The sequence below is a fragment of the Manis javanica genome, chromosome 2 (genome assembly GCF_040802235.1).
Source record: "Manis javanica isolate MJ-LG chromosome 2, MJ_LKY, whole genome shotgun sequence".
Lineage (NCBI taxonomy): Eukaryota > Metazoa > Chordata > Mammalia > Pholidota > Manidae > Manis > Manis javanica.
Genome location: NC_133157.1, coordinates 27,304,787 through 27,325,753, shown reverse-complemented (window position 1 = coordinate 27,325,753; position 20,967 = coordinate 27,304,787).

Here is a 20,967-nt window from a genome sequence, read left to right as displayed (position 1 = left end):
TGCAAAGGTCAGGCATAGTACATACAAATAATTACTTGATCTCCAGATGACTAGTTACTCATTTCTTTTTTGTTTTAGAAACATAACCTAACACATTCTGATTTGTGTTTGTGTGGACCACTACGATCTGCCCACTTCATGGCAGTATACCAATAAATACACACAATAATCAATGGTATCCAAATAAAGGACAGATGGAGCCAAATGAAAAGGGAAGAGACTATCACAGCCTTTTAAATATACAAAGTTTCAAAATGCAGCATCTCAATGGCACATTTTGAATTCAACAGCCTTTGTATTATGGGTTCTACACTTGGCCCTAAGTTGGAACTCAATTTCTGTTTCTCAGCAATATGTTATCTTGCTAATTATTTTACTTCTCATGTAAAGCATTAAACATATTAAAACATCCTTCCATGTGTATTTTAAGTAAGAATGAATGACTACTACATCAAAAGGCTTAAGTTTCTTACAGCAAGTTAGCAGCAGTTCAAGCCACTAAACATCCATTATCCATGGTCATTTTTCTTCACACACATTCCTCTTGGGTCTGTCTATTCTAGAATTTGTGTTGATAATGAACTTTTGAATACTGATTTTATATGACACGGGTCATATTTGTAAGCTTTTTATCAAAATAACTGGAGATATAATCTTAAATACACCTCATCAATACATCTGTCTTTAATCACCTGGGATAAATAGTGACAAATGGGGCTTAGTTTTTTACTTTAGCTGCTGCTGAAATGGAGTGGGTGTTTTAATGGAGCTTTTAAGTGGATAATAGGCATGCAGTGAGCATTTTGAGGTATGGTAATGAGCTCTATGTATGGATGCAGGACTATATTTTTCACTGTGTTTCTGCACAAGAAAGTATTTGCAATTTATTAAAGAATCAGAAGTCTATTTACATGGCCACTGGGATGTGTGCTGAATTTCCTTATGCATTTAAATATCCCTATTTTCACACCCACTGCAACCATTATTTAGTTTGCAGATTCATTAAACTGTATAATGTGTTCTTATTAACTGCCAAAGAAATCATGTCAAATTAGGTGTAAAATTTTATTACTTAAAAAAAATAGCATACAATAATGCAGCATGCTCAAAATATTTGGATCACAAAGTGGGTATAAGGAGAAAAAAAATATTTCACCCAAGACTTCAAACTCATGTATTTAATGCTAATTTATTCCTCCTACAGGAAAGTACTAGTTGTGATTTCAGGATTGGTTTGATGAAACCAAGACTACATTCTCTAATTGCTGACCACATACATAAATGACCACAACTAGAATACAGAAGCCATGGAGTCTGACAAAGAAGCAGAAACTTTCTCATGAAAATAATGTGGTTAGTGTAAAAGAAAGAGGGTAAGCAGAGGAACAAGTAAAGGTTATAGTTGATGTTCTGACAATGAAATATTCTGACTTCTTCATAAAATCAACAACTGATTTCCTACAAATAAGATAATGTGAAAACACATACAAGAATGAGGAATTTTATAAGGCATTATGTTATATGCCCCATTATACTTACTCTACAGCAGGTGGGAATATGTTTTTATGGAAACAGCATGAACTTTGATGCAGACAAGTCTGGATTCCCACTCTGTGTGTGACCCTATGTATGACACTTCCTGACTATACGATGTGGGCAGACTAATACACCATATTTATTCTCAATTTTTTTCTTATTAAAAGGTGGCAGAGTGTACTTATGACTGTACTGATGAACTTATTTCTATGTATAACCCCATAGATTCAAGATATTCTGAAAGGCCTACTAAATAACTAGATATTGTGTATTCATTTGTGCTTTTTAAAGCACTACTGGACTCACAAGAAATTTAAAAATTCAATAGCTCTCCCTATTTTTTTTGAGATGGAGAACCAAAGGTTTGTTTGCCCCAAGTACCAACTGCTATCAGAAGAGTGTACCTTAGAACAGCCACAAAACATCAACAAATCAAATCTAATAATATATAAAATGTACATAAAATATGTAGAAAAGATAAGACATCATGTCTTATTTATTAGGTGACCATACTAACAGAGTAAGAAATTCTATATGATTATCTCAATAGATGTAGAGAAAGCATTTGCCAAACTTAAACATTCAACAAAAACTAGAATAGAAAGGAATTTCTTTAACAGGATAATGAACATTAAAAAAAAAAAACCCTATAGCTACCGTCATACCTAATGGTGAGAGACTGAATGCTTTCCCTCTAAGACTGGAAAGAAGGCAAGTATGTATTCTCTTGTCACTCCTAATTAACATGGAATTCTAAATACTGACTAGTGCAATAAAGCAAGAAATATGAATGAAAGACTGATAGACTGGATAGGAAAGCTATATTCCCAAAAGACATGTTTGTATATTTAGAAAATTCCAAGGAATCTATAAAAATAGCACTAATAACTGAGTGAGTCACAGTATACATAGCATATAAGGTCTCTGTATAGAAGTTAATCATATTTCAAAGTACTAGCAATGAAGGGACAGGCATAAGATAGACATTTCGATTCCAAAAGGGAGAACTGAGAAGGAAGAAAGGAGTGACAGAGTGCAACTAAGTTCAAACTCTAGAAAGGAAAACTCCATTAGACCTTAAGGCTCAAGAACAATTTTCTTTAATTTGAGGCTCTGCCCTCGAGGCCCGCGGGGGTGACATCACCCCCTTGGCATTGATTGGAAGCCATCTGACCTGGTGAGGTGGTGATCCTGATGATCTTTGAATCACCCTTGGGGGCCTTCTCCTTTCTTGAAGGGCAGTACAAACTCACAGCCAAATAGCTGTGATGTCCAACCTACAAGGTGTAATAAATCCAACAACCTTCCTTTATTTTGTCCTACTTTCTCTGTCCTCTTTAGTTTTAAACTGTCAATGCCTTTGCTGGTATAATCCCATCCCTCCTGGCCTCTGTTGAGATGGCTGATTAGATTTGTGGTACACACACGCGCACACACACACACACACACACACACACACACGCTATTAGATTTTTCTAGCATGTACTTTAAAACTCTTCTAGCCTCTACTCGTTATCCAGCTCCAAATCCATTCCCACATTTTTAGGTAGTTGTACAGCCGAATCCCAGCTCTCCTTAGGAGTTTCTGTGTTGACTCTAGCTCCCCTCATGGGGGCTCTTGTCTCCTGACCTTGGTCAAACCTAAAGGCCCCACCTCTAAATACCATCACATTGGGGATGAGGAATTCAGTATATGAATTTGGGGAGGACATAAACATTCACTCCATAGCAATGCCATACTAATCTACCATAAAATTTATTAAACTGGGCTATTTTTGTCTCTTCATTTTTCTGCCTTTCCTATTGAACTGTAGAACAAGATCATTGCATTTTCATGGTTGTATTCCATGCATCTAGCACAGTGACTAAAGACTCCAAATAAATATTTATTGAATGACAGAAGGAATTAATATGTAGAATAGAAAGATAACATTTTTTCTTTTTGTAATAGAATGTTTTCAATAATAATTTATATGTCTCTAAGGGGTAGCAAATGCAATCTTATTGTTTTATACATTTCCAATGAATTCACAGTTCTTTTCATTAATTTATAGTCTGTCATAACTTTTCCTGAGGAGCAGAGAAAGGAGAGAAATTATTATCAGTTTATAGAGATCATTGAAGCTCAAAGCAGGTATATCTCTTTCAGAAGCTGGTGCTTGCGTTCATATCAAAATCTCCTAAATGGCAGCAATTGTCACATAAAACTGATTCTTTCAAATGCTCAGTATTAGTTTAGTTTGTTTTGTGATGTGAATGGAAAAAAGGGCTCTATACTTCTTAAAAAGAACTATATAATTAAATGTGGAATATGAATGATATAATTAGCTAAAATCTATACAGCTATTATTACTGAAAAAAGTGTTCTCATTAAAAAAAAACTCACGACACATTGAAAACACCATTTTTTACTTTATCACTGTCCAAGATGTACTGAAGAGTTGAGGAACTGGTGAGTAATGGTTTATCATTTACAAATTGGTATTCTATTATTTACTGAACCTTCTCTCAGTTTTCAGACATTAAGCTGCTTTGAATTTTTCACCATTATAAATAAGTTGATAATGGGTTCTTTTGCAAGTGATCTTTACTTTTACCTTAAAATAATATGAAATGACAACAATAGCAGCAGCAGGTAAAAGAACTTGAATTTCAAAAAAATGTCAACTCTTCTGCTATTTTGATTTCAAAAGATTACTACAGTGTATACTCTCAGCAGTATCAGTCCCCTAGTTTCAACATAAGCTCTCTTGCACATAGATGCTAATTTAGTATCTGTAAAATGATACAGCATTTAACTTTGCTTCTTTAATTAGTCACATTAAATTTTGTTCCTTATGTGATTGTTGGTATGTGGACTCATTACCCCCTTCTAGATTGCCCTGTTATAATGACTCTTAAGTTAATGACCAATTTACAAGGAATGCTGATAATCCTGAGAGGAAAATGATCCTACCCCTCTTTTCACTCCTTTCCAATTTGCTGGACCATTCCTCAACTAAATATGGCAGGAATTTGTACTACAGTTTATTCTTATTACCCAATCACTAATTCAGTATTTTCTGATGTTGGAACATGATGTATATCATTCTGCACTTGATCTTATAGAGCAAGCATGCATACCAGTTTAGATGGGGAGGTGGGTAGCTTCAGGTTCCACAGTTGCATAACAGCATAGGTATTTCTATTTTACATATAATCTAATAAATTATGTTAAGTAAAATATGAAGAATCCCTGCTCTTAAGAGCACCTCTGAACTTATTCATGAGTGTAACCATCTTTAAGGTTACCTATATCACTTTGATTCTAAGGAGTTGTTTTTAATGTGTTAAATGTTGTTTTTATAAAAATTATCTATTATATGTCAAGTGCCTACTGTGTGCCAGGCCTTTCTACATACCTTATATCTAGTTTCCCAGCAATCCTGTGAAACTGATATCTATTGTCTCCATTCTATAGGTTAGAAAACTAAGACTCAGGTAAGTTAGGTATCTTGATTAGGTCCATGTAGTAAATGGCTAAACTGAAATTTTCACATCCATGATTGTCTCTCTCTAACATCTATGATCTTTCACTTATATAAAATCACTTAAAAATATAAATACATTCTCTTCTCTAAGCATTAATTTTCTATTATAAGCTACACTTTTACATCAATGCTTTTTTTATTCTGGTACCATGAATATATAATCACAGGAGCAACATTGTGGTTACTAGATTCCCCCCATTATCAAGTCCCCACCACATACCCTATTACAACCATTGTCCATCAGCATAGTAAGGTGCTACATCAATACATTTTAATTCAGAACATGAAAAAATTACCATCTCAGTAATCAAAACACTCATCCAATTATTATTTCTGCTTATAAACTAAGATTTCTTTCCATATAAATTTTAATCTGAATGAAAGAACCTTAGTATGCATAAAAACCATGCTTGGGGCCTTATCTCCCAAGGCTCTGTTGTGCCGACTGTATTTTATGGGTAACAGACTCATTTGCCATTCTTTGAACATAAACTTTTACCTTCTGCTTTTGTACTTTAGCTCATTTTCAACTTCAGGCTTTCTTCTCCAGCTATTAAGGGCCCAATCCAAAGGATATCTTCCTTATGACAGCTTTCTTAATCACATTAGTCAAAGTAACTTATACCTCTTTGGAATAGCTGTACTTTTTTGTTCTATACACTTCTACTTCATGCAATATATGGAAAGAACATGGGCTTTGAAGTTGTACAGGTTTGATTCAATATTCAGCTCTAATCTAAATTATGTCACTTTTCTAATGATCAGTGCATCAGTTAACTATTGCATGTGACAAATTGCCCCCAGAACTCAGTGGCTTAAAACAATAAGCACTTCTTAATGCTTTTTTTTATGATAACTTTTAAGATTTACTCTCTTAGCAAATTTCAAATATGCATTACAGTTTTGTTAACTATATAGTATTATTTTGTTTTGTTAACTATATAGTATTAACTTGTAGTCTCATTGCTCTTAAATCTATGAGTAAGGTTCTCCTAATCTTGGCTGGGCTTACTTCGCATCTGTAGTGAGACTGGTTTCAAGGAGGTAGCCTTACTGATCTTGGCCGGGTGCTTCCACATGTTTGGTGGGTGGCTGGTAGTAAGATGACCTAGGACAAGCTCATAAGGACAACCGGACTCTTTCCACATAATTTCTCATCCTCCAGTAAGCTAGCCTGAGCTTTTCCCACATGGCTGTGAGAATTCCAAAACAAAAAAACAAAAAGAAACAAGTAGAAGATTTCTAAGAGCCAAAGCTCAGAAATGACTGTCGCTTATACTGCATTCTGTTGGCCAAAAATTAATCAAAGCAAGTTCAAATTCAAGTCATGATGAATAAATTCCACATCTTGATGACAGGAACTGCCAAAATTAGCATAATGGGAATATTTACATTCAGAGCTGTTATGAAATAAGATATTGAATAAAAAGTATTTAGTAAATGCTTTTAATATATATGCTCAATGCATGCTAAATTGTGGGTGCCTTATACATCTTGGTCCTCTATCCTGCACATTTTAAGTCTACAAGAAATACCAAATGAATGAGTTATAGAAATATATAACTTCATAGACTTCCAGAAAATATTTTTAAAAACATTTTAATAAAAATCTTCAAGTAAATAGACATGATGTTGCCTTAAAATTATATTTAATTCAAGATCTGTAAAATATATTGCAAAATAAAAACTGATGCTAAAAGCCATGATGACTTTAACCATTTTTCTTCAAACTCCTGTTTCTTAATTTATATTTTTATGTCATATAAAAAGTGGGAATTTTAGAAGGAGGTATTTGATCATTTTCAGGATATAATTTGTGCAGGACCATTATTTTTGGCAATAGATTTTCTTGTATGAGACCAAAGTAGAGTATATAAATTTTGCATCACATGCTGGGAGAAAATTAGTATGACTACACACTTCTCATGCTTCAAGGATTTTTACTATAATAGAAATCTATAGAAACATAACACCTTCGAACTTCACTGCCTCAATGTATCTTAGACAGACATGGTGAGGATGCATTCCCATGAGTTTTACTTGCTGAAATAAAACACATATAGAATTTCACAAACAATGTGTTCACTTTACTTATAATTTTAGAAGCTACCTTTATCTTGTCAAAAAGTTTTGAAACAATCTGAAAAAACCATTATGTGCATATGTCCATGTTGGAAATGAGTAATTTTAGGGAAAATGTATTATACATACCTTTGTATATGTAGTAAAACTCACAGCTGGGATTTGAGTCACACAAAAATGGGTAACATTTCTCTCATTCAATAAGGATATAATCCCTTTTAATAATAAAGTCCATAATTTACCTGATTAATGTCCTTTCACAGGTCCCTATGTTTCTACAGATCCTGAGGTGGTACTTCAGTGTTTCGAACATTTGATTGGCATTTTTATTTTGTAAAAGACAATTTTTTATACACATTTAAAAAATACATAAGCTTGAATGAGTTATAGAAATATCTAACATCGTAGACTTCCAGAAAATATTTTTAAAAACATTTTAATAAAAATCTGCAAGTAAATAGACACGATGTTGCCTTAAAATTATATTTAATTCAAGCTCTGTAAAATATATAGCAAAATAAAAACTGATGCTAAAAGCCATGATGACTTTAACTACGTACAACATTTAAACTTTTTAAATTAGTGTTTCCAAATTATTAAGTACTTCAAAAGCTCATGACGATATTGAATAATATAATAAAAATCATGTGCTCAGCACCTGGCTTTATCATATTCTACCATCAGTCCCTATTTGCTTTATAGTTGTTCTCTCTAAAATCCTTCATATTTCTTTCTGAGAGATAATCTATTCTCATTAGTTCAATGTTTATCATTTACTAATGATTTACAGTTGTTTTTTACTACTTATGCATTTTGTGTTTGTCTCAACAATATAGTGTAATTTTGCAGAATTTTTAACTTTATATAAATGGTATATTACAGGTATTATTTTTCAAGTTGTTTTATTTAACATTATGTTTGTGAGCTCCATACATATTAATATACATGTTGCCTGGTTTGTTTCTTTTAACTGTATAATTTTGTAGCATTCTTTTTTCATGCCTGTATCACACAATTTATTCTCCTGTTGTTGGGCGCTGCTTGTTCCAATTCTTCCCTTTTTCAAGTAGTGCTGTTACATAGTCTTGATCATATCTCCTTGTGTGCACATGGAAGAGTTTCTCTGCTTGTAAAGGTGCTGTTGTGCTGTAGGGAATCTATACATTTAACCTTACTAGATATTACCAATTTACAAGTCATTCACTGTGTAGAGAGCTCCCTTTCTCCACATTTTTCTTCCTACAGTAAGTTATGCACTTTCTTGTTATCATATAATGACACCTACAATGTGCTGTTATTCCTTTTCCTCTCGACTCAGACCTCAGTACTGTCCTCAGCTAGTGTGACCACCAGACTCCCTTCCCATCAGCATCATGGATCACGATTCCACAGGAGGGAGGGACCACAGTAGCTCCTCTGCCCTTTTTCACAGCAAGGGAGAGAGTTATTCTGTGGGAGGAAGAAATCAGGAATGGTGAGAATGGGCACCTCTCTCACTCCCATACAGAGGGAATGTTTCATTAGTTAAATGCTGCCTATATCTGCGTGAATCCTCTACAAACAGACAGATCTCACAGGGCAACATTCTTGGTATCTTTTAGCCTGGAAATCACTAGTGAAACATCCTTACCCTCCACACCCAGATTCTCCGAGAAAGCCTGTATACTAAGAACTCTTGTCTTTTGGAATGTGACACTTTGGGTAGGTGTTCTGTTACGGTCCAGGGTCCAGGAAATTCTGCTGTCCTCCCTCTGAAAGGAAAGGCCACCAGCCCCATAGAAGTGACACCTCAATCAGCTCATGCCCCTTCCTATATAACCCAGCACCTTTCCCCAATAAAGCAGAATTCTCCGGTGAATTGCTGCTGTGTGTCGCTTCTTTCCTTTCATTGGTGCCAAAACCCAGGAGACAGGACACCCCAACTGGGCTCCATCTTCCCCCCGACACCAGCAGCAGCTTGCCCTCATCCTCTTTTTCTGGCACTGGCTCCTCACACTCACCACTCCTCTTTGGCCTTTGGGTAAGTTTTCCCCCGGAGTGGGCCACCCTTCCCAGAGCTATTGCAGCACCATTAACCGTGATTGTCCAGCAAGGCCCTGATGCTTGGGGACGAGGAGAGAACTCTCCTGACCTCAGGCCTTCACGGCTGCGGCGGACCCTCAGGCCCCCCCTCCAACAGCCATAAATCCCTGCCTCAGGCCTTCACGGCTGCGGTGGACCCTCAGGCCCCTCCTCCAACAGCCATAAATGAGGTGACTCCTTTGCGGATGAGAACGCTCCCTTTTTCCCCTCCTCCTCCTTCCGTTCCATCCACCGAAAATTCCTAGTACTAGGTACCTCGTGACTCCGGCACTCTGCCTTCTTAGAGAAGTCTGGGTGACGACCCACACTTCCTAAGAAATTCCGACTCGTATACGAGTTTCCGCAGACCACCAAGGATCATCGGTGACGCCCTTTGTCTTCTTGCGGTCTGCTCCCAGTCCGAGGATCTCCGTTCGTCTTCCCCTGTTTGTCTCCTTCTCTGTCCTTTAGCCATGGGAGCCTCCTCATCCCTCCCTAAAGATTCACCTCTTGAATGCCTGCTCAAGTATATAGCCACCCTCTCCCTGACACCTGATATAAAACCAAAATTCTCTGTAAATACTGCTCCCAAGATTGGCTGACATACCCCCTAGACAATAACAACCAATGGCCCGCAGGGGGACCTCTTGATCCTAACATCACTCGCAATCTCTTTAACTACTGCCAGCACCTGAAAAAATGGAAGGAGATTCCCTGTATTGAAGCTTTCCGCCTCCCACCTCCCTCGCCGCCGCCGCCTCCTCCTCCCCCCCGCGCTTCCCCCCAAGTTCTCCTAGCCTGCAAGACATCTCCCCCGCAGAAGCCTCCCATTCACTCCCTTCCCCTCCTCCTCCCGCCCCCCTCACCGCCGCAGCTTCCTCCTCCCCCCAAGTTCTCCTAGCCTGCAAGCTGTCTCTCCCGCAGAACCCTCCCGCTCACCCCCTTCCCCTCCTCTCCTACAACAGCCCTTCTCCCTTGTCCCCCCACCATCTCCTCCCCCATCTCACCTCCTCTGCCTTCGTCCCCCTCACCTGCCCCTCCCCCACGGATTGAGCCTGAGCCTTTCAGCCCCCCTTTAACTAGGTCCCAGGGGCCTCCTCCATCTTTGCCCTCATCACCTATTTCTCCCCCACAGACTGAGCCAGAACCCTTCAGTCCCCCTCAGACTCAGTCCTGAGGGCCTCCCAAAATTATCACCCTCCTCCGGGACATGGCTTAGACAGACTCACTCAAGCCCTATTACAGTATACCAGCCTTGACCCAGAAACGCCTAACGGAAGACATGTCCTTATGACATACTTCCTAGCTCAAAGCTACCCCGACATTAAAGCTAAACTCAAAAAGTTAGAATAGGGCCCCGCTACCCCACAGACTGAGATCCTAACAGTGACCTTTAAAGTCTTCCATAACCAGGAGGAGGAGAAAGAATGCCATAAACAAAAGGCTGATCAGGCCAATTTCCAAATGTTGGCCCAGCTGATAAAACCACAACCTGGGCACCCTACTACAAACAAGCCCCCCTCAGAAGCTTGTTTCAAGTGCAGACAAGAACGACATTCATCAAGGGCATGCCCCTCCCCCAGATCTCCTACCACCCCATGCCCCAGATGCCACAAAAAGGGCCACTGGGGGTCTGATTGCCCAATCACCCGAAGGGGAGGCTGGACGAACAACCCCCATCCTAAGCCCGCCATAGTGGGGCTGGCAGAGGAAGATTGATGGGGCCCAGGGGCTTCTCGCCTGACCATTTCCATCACCCAACAGGAGCCCAGTGTTACTTTAATAGTAGACGGTCTCCCCATCTCCTTCCTCCTAGATACAGGAGCCACCTTCTCAATCTTGCGAGAATACCGGGGCCCTACCATGCCTGCCATTACTCCTATAGTCGGAGTAGGAGGTAAACAGATTTTCCCATTAAACCCCCCCCTTTTTATGCACAATCCAAGACAATCCCATACCTTTCCCCACTCCTTCCTGGTTATGCCCCAGTATCCCATCCCTTTACTAGGACAGGACATCCTTTCTCTCCTCCATGTTTCCATAACTATATCCACTCCCACAGCCCCCAGTACTCCCTTTCTGATGGCCCTCATAGCCGACGACCCCCCTCTACCCAATGAAAGCTCCGGTTCCACCCTCATACACCCTGTAAATCCCAAAGTTGGGGATATTACAAGCCCCTCCGTGGCTCTATGTCCTCCTGCCTCCATCAAATTATGTGACCCCTCTCAGTATATCTGTCAGGCCCAATACCCCCTAACCACTTCAGTCCTCATAGGCCTCCAACCCATCATTCAAGATCTCTTAAACAAACATTACCTCAGACCCACTCACTCCCCATTTAATACCCCCATATTAGCTGTTAAAAAAAAAACCAATGGATCATTGCGCCTTGTCCAAGACCTTCGCCTCATCAACATGGCCGTTGTCCCTATCCATCCCTTAGTTCCAAATCCATACACCCTTTTATCGCAGATCCCTGCCTCGGCATCCCACTTCTCAGTCCCAGATCTCAAGGACGCATTTTTTCTATCCCTCTGGACCCCTCTTCCCAAGATTTTTTCGCCTTCACCTGGACGGACCCATACACAAGACATTCTGAACAACTCACTTGGACAGTTTTGCCACAAGGCTTCTGAGATAGTCCCCATATTTTTGGACAGGTCCTAGCTCAGGACCTCAAACAGTTTCATCATGATCACTCCGAGTCCACCTTATTACAATACGTGGATGATCTTCTACTCTGCAGTCCCTCGTGGGAACAGTCTCAACTTGACACTGCCTCCCTACTTAACCTTCTAGCTTCCAGAGGTTACCGGGTATCCCCTGTCAAAGCTCAAATCTCTTCCCCTTCTGTCACTTACCTCAGATTCCTTCTATCTCAACAAAGAAAGTCCATTACCTTAGACAGAAAACGGCTCCTCTCTGACCTGCCCGTTCCCAAAACCAAGACAGAAATCCTTTCCTTTCTAGGCCTGGCTGGGTATTTTAGAGCGTGGATCCCTAACTTCTCCCTGTTGGCAAGACACCTATACGACCTCAGCAAGGGCCCCCCTGAAGAACCATTATCATCCTCACCCTGACACTCCTTCATTAAGCTCCGTCAAGCCCTTGTGGAAGCCCCAGCTCTCCATCTTCCTGATTTGTCGAAGCCCTTCTCATTATACATCCATGAGAGGTCCAGTCAAGCTCTAGGAGTCCTAGGCCAATATTATGGCCCATCCTTTGCCCCAGTAGCTTCTCTCTCAAAGCAATTAGACCCCACAGTTCGGGGATGGGCCCCCTGTCTATGGGCATTAGCTGCTGGGCAGCTCTTGCAGAAGGAAGCTCATAAACTAACATTCGGGGCACCCCTTACCATTCTGTCCCCACATCATCTAAAAGATCTCTTAACCTACAAAAGTTTACAGACTCTCCCTCCTTCCAGACTCCTGACCTTACTGTCCTCTTTCTCCCAAAATCCAGACATTTCTTTCCTCCCCTGCCAGCCGCTGAATCTGGCCACTCTTCTTCCTCTACCCTACTCTCCTCATATTCCCTCACATGATTGCCTGGAAGCCCTTCACAACTTCCTTCCGTGCCACTCCACGATCTCTGAAGGAGCCCTCTCACACTCCGACCTCATCTGGTTTACTGATGGGTCCTCCTTTAACCATGAGGGCACCCACTATGGAGGATACGCAGTAGTCTCCCTCGAAGACGTCATTGAGGCATGAGCCCTACCCCCCGGTACAACCAATCAACAGGCCAAACTCATTGCAGCCACCAGAGTTTGCACTCTGGCCCAGGACATGTCTCTCACACTGTACACTGACTCCAAATACGTATTCCACATTCTCTTGTCTCTTGCAGCAGTATGGAAAGAACAAGGCCTCCTCACCACAAAAGGAAATTCCATAACTAATTCAGCCTTAATTACTAAACTTCTAGAGACTTCACAACTCCCACACTGACTAGGCATAGTCCACTGCAAATCACATCAAAAGGATGACTCCCCCATTGCAAGAGGTAACAACAAAGCTGACAGAGTAGCCTGGTCAGTTGCCCTATCAGAAGACACACCAGACAACAATCCGTCTGCCTTTGCGGTTTTAGCTTTATCACAAGACACCCTATGTTCCCAGGACAAAGAGTCTCTCTTCCACTTCTTACACAATCTGTTCCATCCCAGCCCCCAATCCTTGATTCAATTTTTATAATCCTTTTTTTTCTCTCTCCTGAAGACAAAACCCTACTTAACCAAATCACCCCTTGAAACTCCGCATCTCCCGTTCACCCCCTTTGCCATCCATACCCGAATCATGACTTTTCCTCCTTTACTGCTCTCTCACTTTTTTTCCTCATTCCTATTGTCTTCCCCGCCACCCCAGCCTCCTTTGTATAGCGATTCAAAGTCAGACAGACTTACACACAGCATCAAACAAAAGTTACTGCCTTCATTGCCACGTCAGACTGCCCTCTGAAAGGCTGCTCTGAGCCTTTATACCTCCACTTTCCTCCCTCCACCAAAGTGTCCACTAGCAGCTACCTTTATTCTCCCTACCTCTGCTTCCTCTATGACCAAAAACAAGCCTATTGCAGGTGATGGCCAGACACCTATGGGGGATGTCCCTACTGGTCTTGCACCATTCACTACATGGGTAACTCCCAGTACCCACAGTATTACTCCTCCAACCATTTCATGAAATATCCCAATGGCTCATTCTCCTTATCAATCCCGGATCCCTGGGACTCTCGATGGGCCATGGGAGTCACAGCCTCAGTTTACTACGGGGGGTCCTCGACCCCCCACGGTACCCTTCATATCTCTCTAAAGTATGTTCCCTCTCATTCTCAGATCTCTCAAGTTGCATCAGATATCAGACATTCCAAAAAAGACATTATCCAAACTCTTGATGGCGCCTCTTCATCTTCTTATCCCCGCCCCTCTTCCAGTTTCTCCTACTCTTGGTTACAGCTCATTCAAGACACCACCATCTTTCTCAACCACACCCTCAACACCGCCAATTGTTTCTTGTGTGCATCACTACAGCGCCCACTGCTAGCCGCCGTGCCCCTTAATATTTCCAACTATTCCTTCCATGCAGAAGGACAACCCCTCTGCCCCCTGGCAGACATACCCCCATGAGAACCAGAATACGCAGATAATCTCACCATCCACCACTGTGTAGGCCCAACTGCACCCCCTCCAGTGCACTTCACTGCCTCTCTATCTACACCCCTACCTCCGGCTCTAAGACTTTTACGCAACCGGGACACTTCTTTTAGTGTAATGGCAGTCTTTTCAACTCACTGGCTCCCAACTCCAGCACACCCTGCATTCTCGTCACCTAATCCCACAGCTTACACTTTACAGCATGGCAGAATTCCTTGAGCTCCAACCTCCCTTGCCGTTGTGCACAAGAAGAACTGCTTTCCTTCCCATTATAGTTGGTATTTCCCTAGCCACCTCAGCCATTGGGGCAATATTTTCAAGGGGAGCCTTGAGTCACTCTCTATGGGCAATTAGAGATTTCAACACCAAACTTGAGGGAGCCCTGACATCCACTGCCGATTCCCTGGCCTCTCTCCAAAGACAGGTCACTTCGCTAGCTAGGGTCACCCTTCAAAACCTGTGGGCCTTAGATCTGCTTACAGCTGAAAAGGAGGGCAGCACCTGCGTCTTCCTCCGGGAAGAGTGCTGCTATTACATCAACGAATCCGGCATTGTAAAAATTGACATTACCAAACTCACTGACCTTGCCTCCAGCCTCCACTCTGCTTCCAATTCCAACCCATTCTCCTCAATACTAACAAACCCCCTCCTTACCTGGCTCTGGCCCATTGCAGGCCCCATAATAATCATTCTTCTCACCTGTCTCTTCTTACTCTGTATAATAAAGTTCATCAAATCCCAAGTCGGAAAAATCTCTAATCAAACTTTCAACCAGCTTTTACTCAGAAACTACCAGCTTTTAGCCACAGAAGATCCCTCACCCTCATATAACCTCCTCATCACACGCTGAGATGGATCCCTCTCTCCGCTAGAAACTGTTCCTGGAAACAATGGCCGCAGATGCCTGACTTCTGGCACCCGTATCCTCTTGGCACCATTAGAATCAACAAGTCCTCAACCTATGGTTACAGGGAACCTTCATTGATTTCCAACCTGAAGAAGTCCACATCTACTCATCCTTACTGTGGGGAGTCCTATCAACCTTTTCCTCCCAATCCTCAAGCCCTCACTCCCTTCTCCACCCCTGTTCAGCAGGAAGCAGTCAGAGAGAAAGCAATGTCCACAACCCCATAGAGGAGAAAGGGGGGAATGAAGGGCTCCCACCCATAAGATGGCACACTCACCCCTTGGCCCCCCAGTCCCAGCACATAGCCAATAGCCACCAGCCCCGTAGAAGTGACACCTCAATCAGCTCATGCCCCTTCCTATATAACCCAGCACCTTTCCCTAACAAAGCGGAATTCTCCAGTGAATTGCTGCTGTGTGTCGCTCCTTTCCTTTCACCCTCCATCCCCTAGAAAGTGATAAGCCTATTTTGCCTACTGTTCTGAGTCTGACCTTCCATGTAGGATCAAGTTGGCCTGATATTATAGCATGGCATGAATCTCTTTAAGTCCCAGTTGCCTTATTTATTCCAGGAGAGGCAACTGGGAATCAGAGAGGGGAAGCATTTTTCTTGACGCAGCCAGAAAGTAGCAACCATGGACTGTAACCCAGTCCTCATATTTCTTAGCAAAATGTTCTCCCTTAGTTTCTCTAATTTTGCCTCTGAGATTTTATTAGTGTTTGCTAAGAAAATTAGGTTTTGGAATATATTCCTAGAGATACTATTATGTAAGCATGGACTTTAGTTGCAATATTATATAGGTCCTGTGCATGCAATATTCTTTCCCCTGTCAAGTCTTATAGCCATAGAATTTGAGAGCAGGAAGGAATCCTCAAAAAATTGGCTCAACACTCTCAATTACCAGATACGACAAAGATGAAAAATTAAGTCTAAAGAGGTTATTTGCCCAGTGTCACAATACTAGGAAGTGGCAGAGCCACCATCATATTAACTTTTTCCTAATTGTAACAGTCAAGAATAAAATAAAACTCAACTACAAAATCTTACAAAGATAATTACTATTAAAATATCATTGTCTGTTTCTCCAGTCTAAGGATCTATTAGCAGGAAAATAAAAAACTGATGGTTTTTTTATTTAATACCATAATAATTACCATAATCCTCTTAGCTTTGATTTCAATTTGGCAGATGTGTGACATTTGGCAAATTGCTTAATCTTCCTGAGCCTCAATTTTCCGATCTGTAAATACAGGGAAGTAGTTTTGAGAATTAGATGTAATATTTGAGAAAACGGAGAACACTTGGCTAATTATCAGTGCTTGATAAAGCATAGGTATTTTTCTGTCTCAATAAGTGAAAACATAGGTTATATTTTATGATAATAGGAAAGATATTTATACATTTTTATGTATTCTGTTCTACTATATACACACATGTAATTTTACATATATATATATATATATACCTAATTTATATATTTTAAATGTGCATGTATTTCTCTCTCCTCTTTAAAAAAATCATCTTCAGATCAGAGACTTAAGCTATATTGGCCACAATTACATCTTAGGAATTGGTGTCCTGCTGGGCCACACAAAAAAAGCAGTTATGCCCTAGAACAGACAGTAAGTTCAGTGGAAGCATTTAGGTCACACACCCAACCACACTTTGTTCTCGAGCAATTCGACTAATATGTACATTACAGATCAGAAAAAAGTGACAAGGTATATAAAATATGGCCTTAGTTATATATGAAAAATTTTGTGTATTAATATTAAGAATATGTATATAATACACAAGCATATGTTTAAATTGGGAAATATATGCCAGAATATTCTCATGTATTTTTCTATATTTTCTGAATTTTCCCTATGAATTATAGCAATTTTATAATCAGAAATTTTTATAAGGGAATTTTATACATTTTATAAAAAATATATGAAAGAGATGTCTTCTCCCCTCTAGGAATTGTTTATGTCTGAAATGCAATATATTTTTTAATTGAAGACAAACACAAATATGTGGATATCTAGTTGAGATGGATTTAATACAGTATGTCATAGATCACTTCCCTGTGTTTTTGCCTGTGCTGTTCCAGCTGACTATACCCCTTTTTTCATTTTGCCTACAGTACTCCATCATTCACCCTAAATTAAAAAAAAAAGAAGCACACTCCAGATACAACTTGTTTCTCTCTGTGAATTAAGATTTTTTTTTAGATAATTATTTTTTATTGAAGGGTAGTTGACACACAGTATTACATTAGTTTCAGATGTACAACACAGTAATTCAACATTTATATACATGATAATTCTAGGTACCAGCTATCACCATATCAAGTTGTTACAATATTTTGACTATATTCCTTATACTATACATTACATCCTGGTTACTTATTTATTTTACAATTGGAAGTGTGTACTTTTTTTGTGTGTGTGTGAGGGCATCTCTCCTATTCATTGATCAAATTGTTGTTAACAACAATAAAATTCTGTATAGGGGACTCAATGCTCAATGTATAATCATTAATCCACCCCAAGCCTAATTTTCATCAGTCTCCAATCTTCTGAAGCATAACGAACAAGTTCTTACATGGAGAACAAATTCTTACATATTGAATAAGTTACATGGTGAACAGTACAAGGGCAGTCATCACAGAAACTTTAGGTTTTGATCATGCATTATGAACTATAAACAGTCAGTTCAAATATGAATATTCGTTTGATTTTTATACTTGATTTATATGTGGATACCACATTTCTCTCTTTATTATTATTATTTTTAATAAAATGCTGAAGTGGTACGTAGATGCGAGATAAAGGTAGAAAACATAGTTTAGTGTTGTAAGAGAGCAAATGTAGATGATCAGCTGTGTGCCTGTAGACTATGTGTTAATCCAAGCTAGACAAGGGCAACAAAACATCCATGGATGCAGCAGATTTCTCTCAGAACAGGGGGAGAGAGGTTCTAAGCCTCACCTCTGTTGATCCCCAATTTCTCACCTGATGGCCCCCCTGCGATTGTGCCTGTCTTAGGTTGTTCCTCCCTTGAGGAATCTTACCCGTCTCTGGCTAACCAGTCATCTTCCGGGGCCATACAGGGAAATGTAAAGTTGGTAAGTGAGAGAAAAGCCTTATTGTTTGAAAAGGTTAGTTTTTTACTTCTTTACATATTTATGCCCTGTGGCTTCTATGCCCAGCATTTGTCTTGAGGTATCTTTACCACTTGGAAGAATTGTGATACATGGTAAATTCGATATGAGGCATGAATTCTACTAACAGGTTGTAATTAGGAAGGAAGAAGAAAAGCTATAGAAGTAGCAGGTGGAAGAAAATATGGGAAGATTGATTATTTCTTTGACATATTTTCTTGTAGAGTAACTTCAGCATGTATAGGTTTTAAACTACTAATTAAATTGCACACACACATTAACATAATAGGAGTACAGTTACATAACCAAAGCATACCTATAATTATCAGCCATCCCCAGTGAAACCAAGAAAACCAGTAAGGCACCTTAGGCATTTGTGAAAACTTATCTATGATATGGTGGATATTGTCCAACTGAACTTGAACAGTCTGAGAGAAATCAGACAAATTAAAACAACCCATTCCTGGGGACTGTTCATATCCCTTATGTTCTTCTAACAGTAAATAGTCTGTAGTTGCAAGATTTTGGAGCACTACAATTTGCACTTCTCCTAATTCTTGGTTGAGTTCCAACAGTATAGATCCAGTCAAATTTGTTATTTTACTGTATGCACAGGCCAGCTTAGATATCTCCTTCTTCATTCCCATGGCAAGTCCAGGAACCAGTGGGATGAGTGCATCTACACCTGCAGCAGTGCCTGGATCTTTGTTGGGGTTTTTTGATGATCATCTTCTGGCATGAGTCTTCCAGAGAGTGCTGATGTTGGAAATTTTTTTTCATATCACATCTTAGTTCATTTTCGGGGTAGCCAAATTAGGCTTTCATCCTCTGTATAAACACAAACATATCCTTTGCCTACACTTTTATATACCCTTTATACCATTGTGTAGAACTCATTGGAGGTCACCACATAGGAACTGCGTTTTTTTTTTGTTATCATTAATCTACACTTACATGATGAATATTATGTTTACTAGGCTCTCCCCTATACCAGGTACCCCCTGTAAACCCCTTTACAGTCACTGTCCATCAGCATAGCAAAGTGTTGTAGAATCACTACTTGTCTTCTCTGTGTTGTACAGCCCTCCCCTTTCTCCCACCCACCCATGCATACTTATCCCCCTTCTTCTCCCCCCCTTATCCCTCCCTACCCACGCATCCTCCCCAGTCCCTTTCCCTTTGGTACATGTTAGTCCATTCTTGAGTTCTGTGATTCTGCTGCTGTTTTGTTCCTTCAGTTTTTCCTTTCTTCTTATACTCCACAGATGAGTGAAATCATTTGGTATTTCTCTTTCTCTGCTTGGCTTATTTCACTGAGCATAATACCCTCCAGCTCCATCCATGTTGCTGCAAATGATAGGATTTGCCCTTTTCTTATGGCTGAGTAGTATTCCATTGTGTATATGTACCACATCTTCTTTATCCATTCATCTATCAATGGACATTTAGGTTGCTTCCAATTCTTGGCTATTGTAAATAGTGCCGCAATAAACATAGCGGTACATCTGTCTTTCTCAAACTTGATTGCTGCATTCATAGGGTAAATTCGTAGGAGTGGAATTCCTGGGTCAAATGGTAAGTCTGTTTTGAGCATTTTGATGAACCTCCATACTGCTTTCCACAATGGCTGAACTAATTTACATTCCCACCAGCAGTGTAGGAAGGTTCCCCTTTCTCCACAGCCTCGCCAACATTTGTTGTTGTTTGTCTTTTGGATGGCAGCCATCCTTACTGGTGTGAGGTAATACCTCATCGTAGTTTTAATTTGCATTTCTCTGATAATTAGTGATGTGGAGCATCTTTTCATGTGTCTGTTGGCCATCTGTATTTCTTTTTTAGAGAACTGTCTGTTCAGTTCCTCTGCCCATTTTTTAATTGGGTTATTTGTTTTTTGTTTGTTGAGGCATGTGAGCTCTTTATATATTCTGGATGTCAAACCTTTGTTGGATCTGTCATTTTCAAATATATTCTCCCAAACTGTAGGGTTCCTTTTTGTTCTATTGATGGTGTCTTTTGCTGTACAGAAGCTTTTCAGCTTAATATAGTCCCACTTGTTCATTTTTGCTGTTGTTTTCCTTGCCCGGGGAGATATGTTCAAGAAGAGGTCACTCATGTTTATGTCTAAGAGGTTTTTGCCTATGTTTTTTTCTAAGAGTTTTATGGTTTCATGACTTACATTCAGGTCTTTGGTCCATTTTGAATTTACCTCTGTGTATGGGGTTAGACAATAGTCCAGTTTCATTCGCCTACATGTAGCTGTCCAGTTTTGCCAGCACCATCTGTTGAAGAGACCGTCATTTCGCCATTGTATGTCCATGGCTTCTTTATCAAATATTAATTGACCATATATGTCTGGGTTAATGTCTGGATTCTCTAGTCTGTTCCATTGGTCTGTGGCTCTGTTCTTGTGCCAGTACCAAATTGTCTTGATAACTATGGCTTTATAGTAGAGCTTGAAGTTGGGGAGTGAGATCCGCCCTACTTTCTTCTTCTTTCTCAGGATTGCTTTGGCTATTCGGAGTCTTTGGTGTTTCCATATGAATTTTTG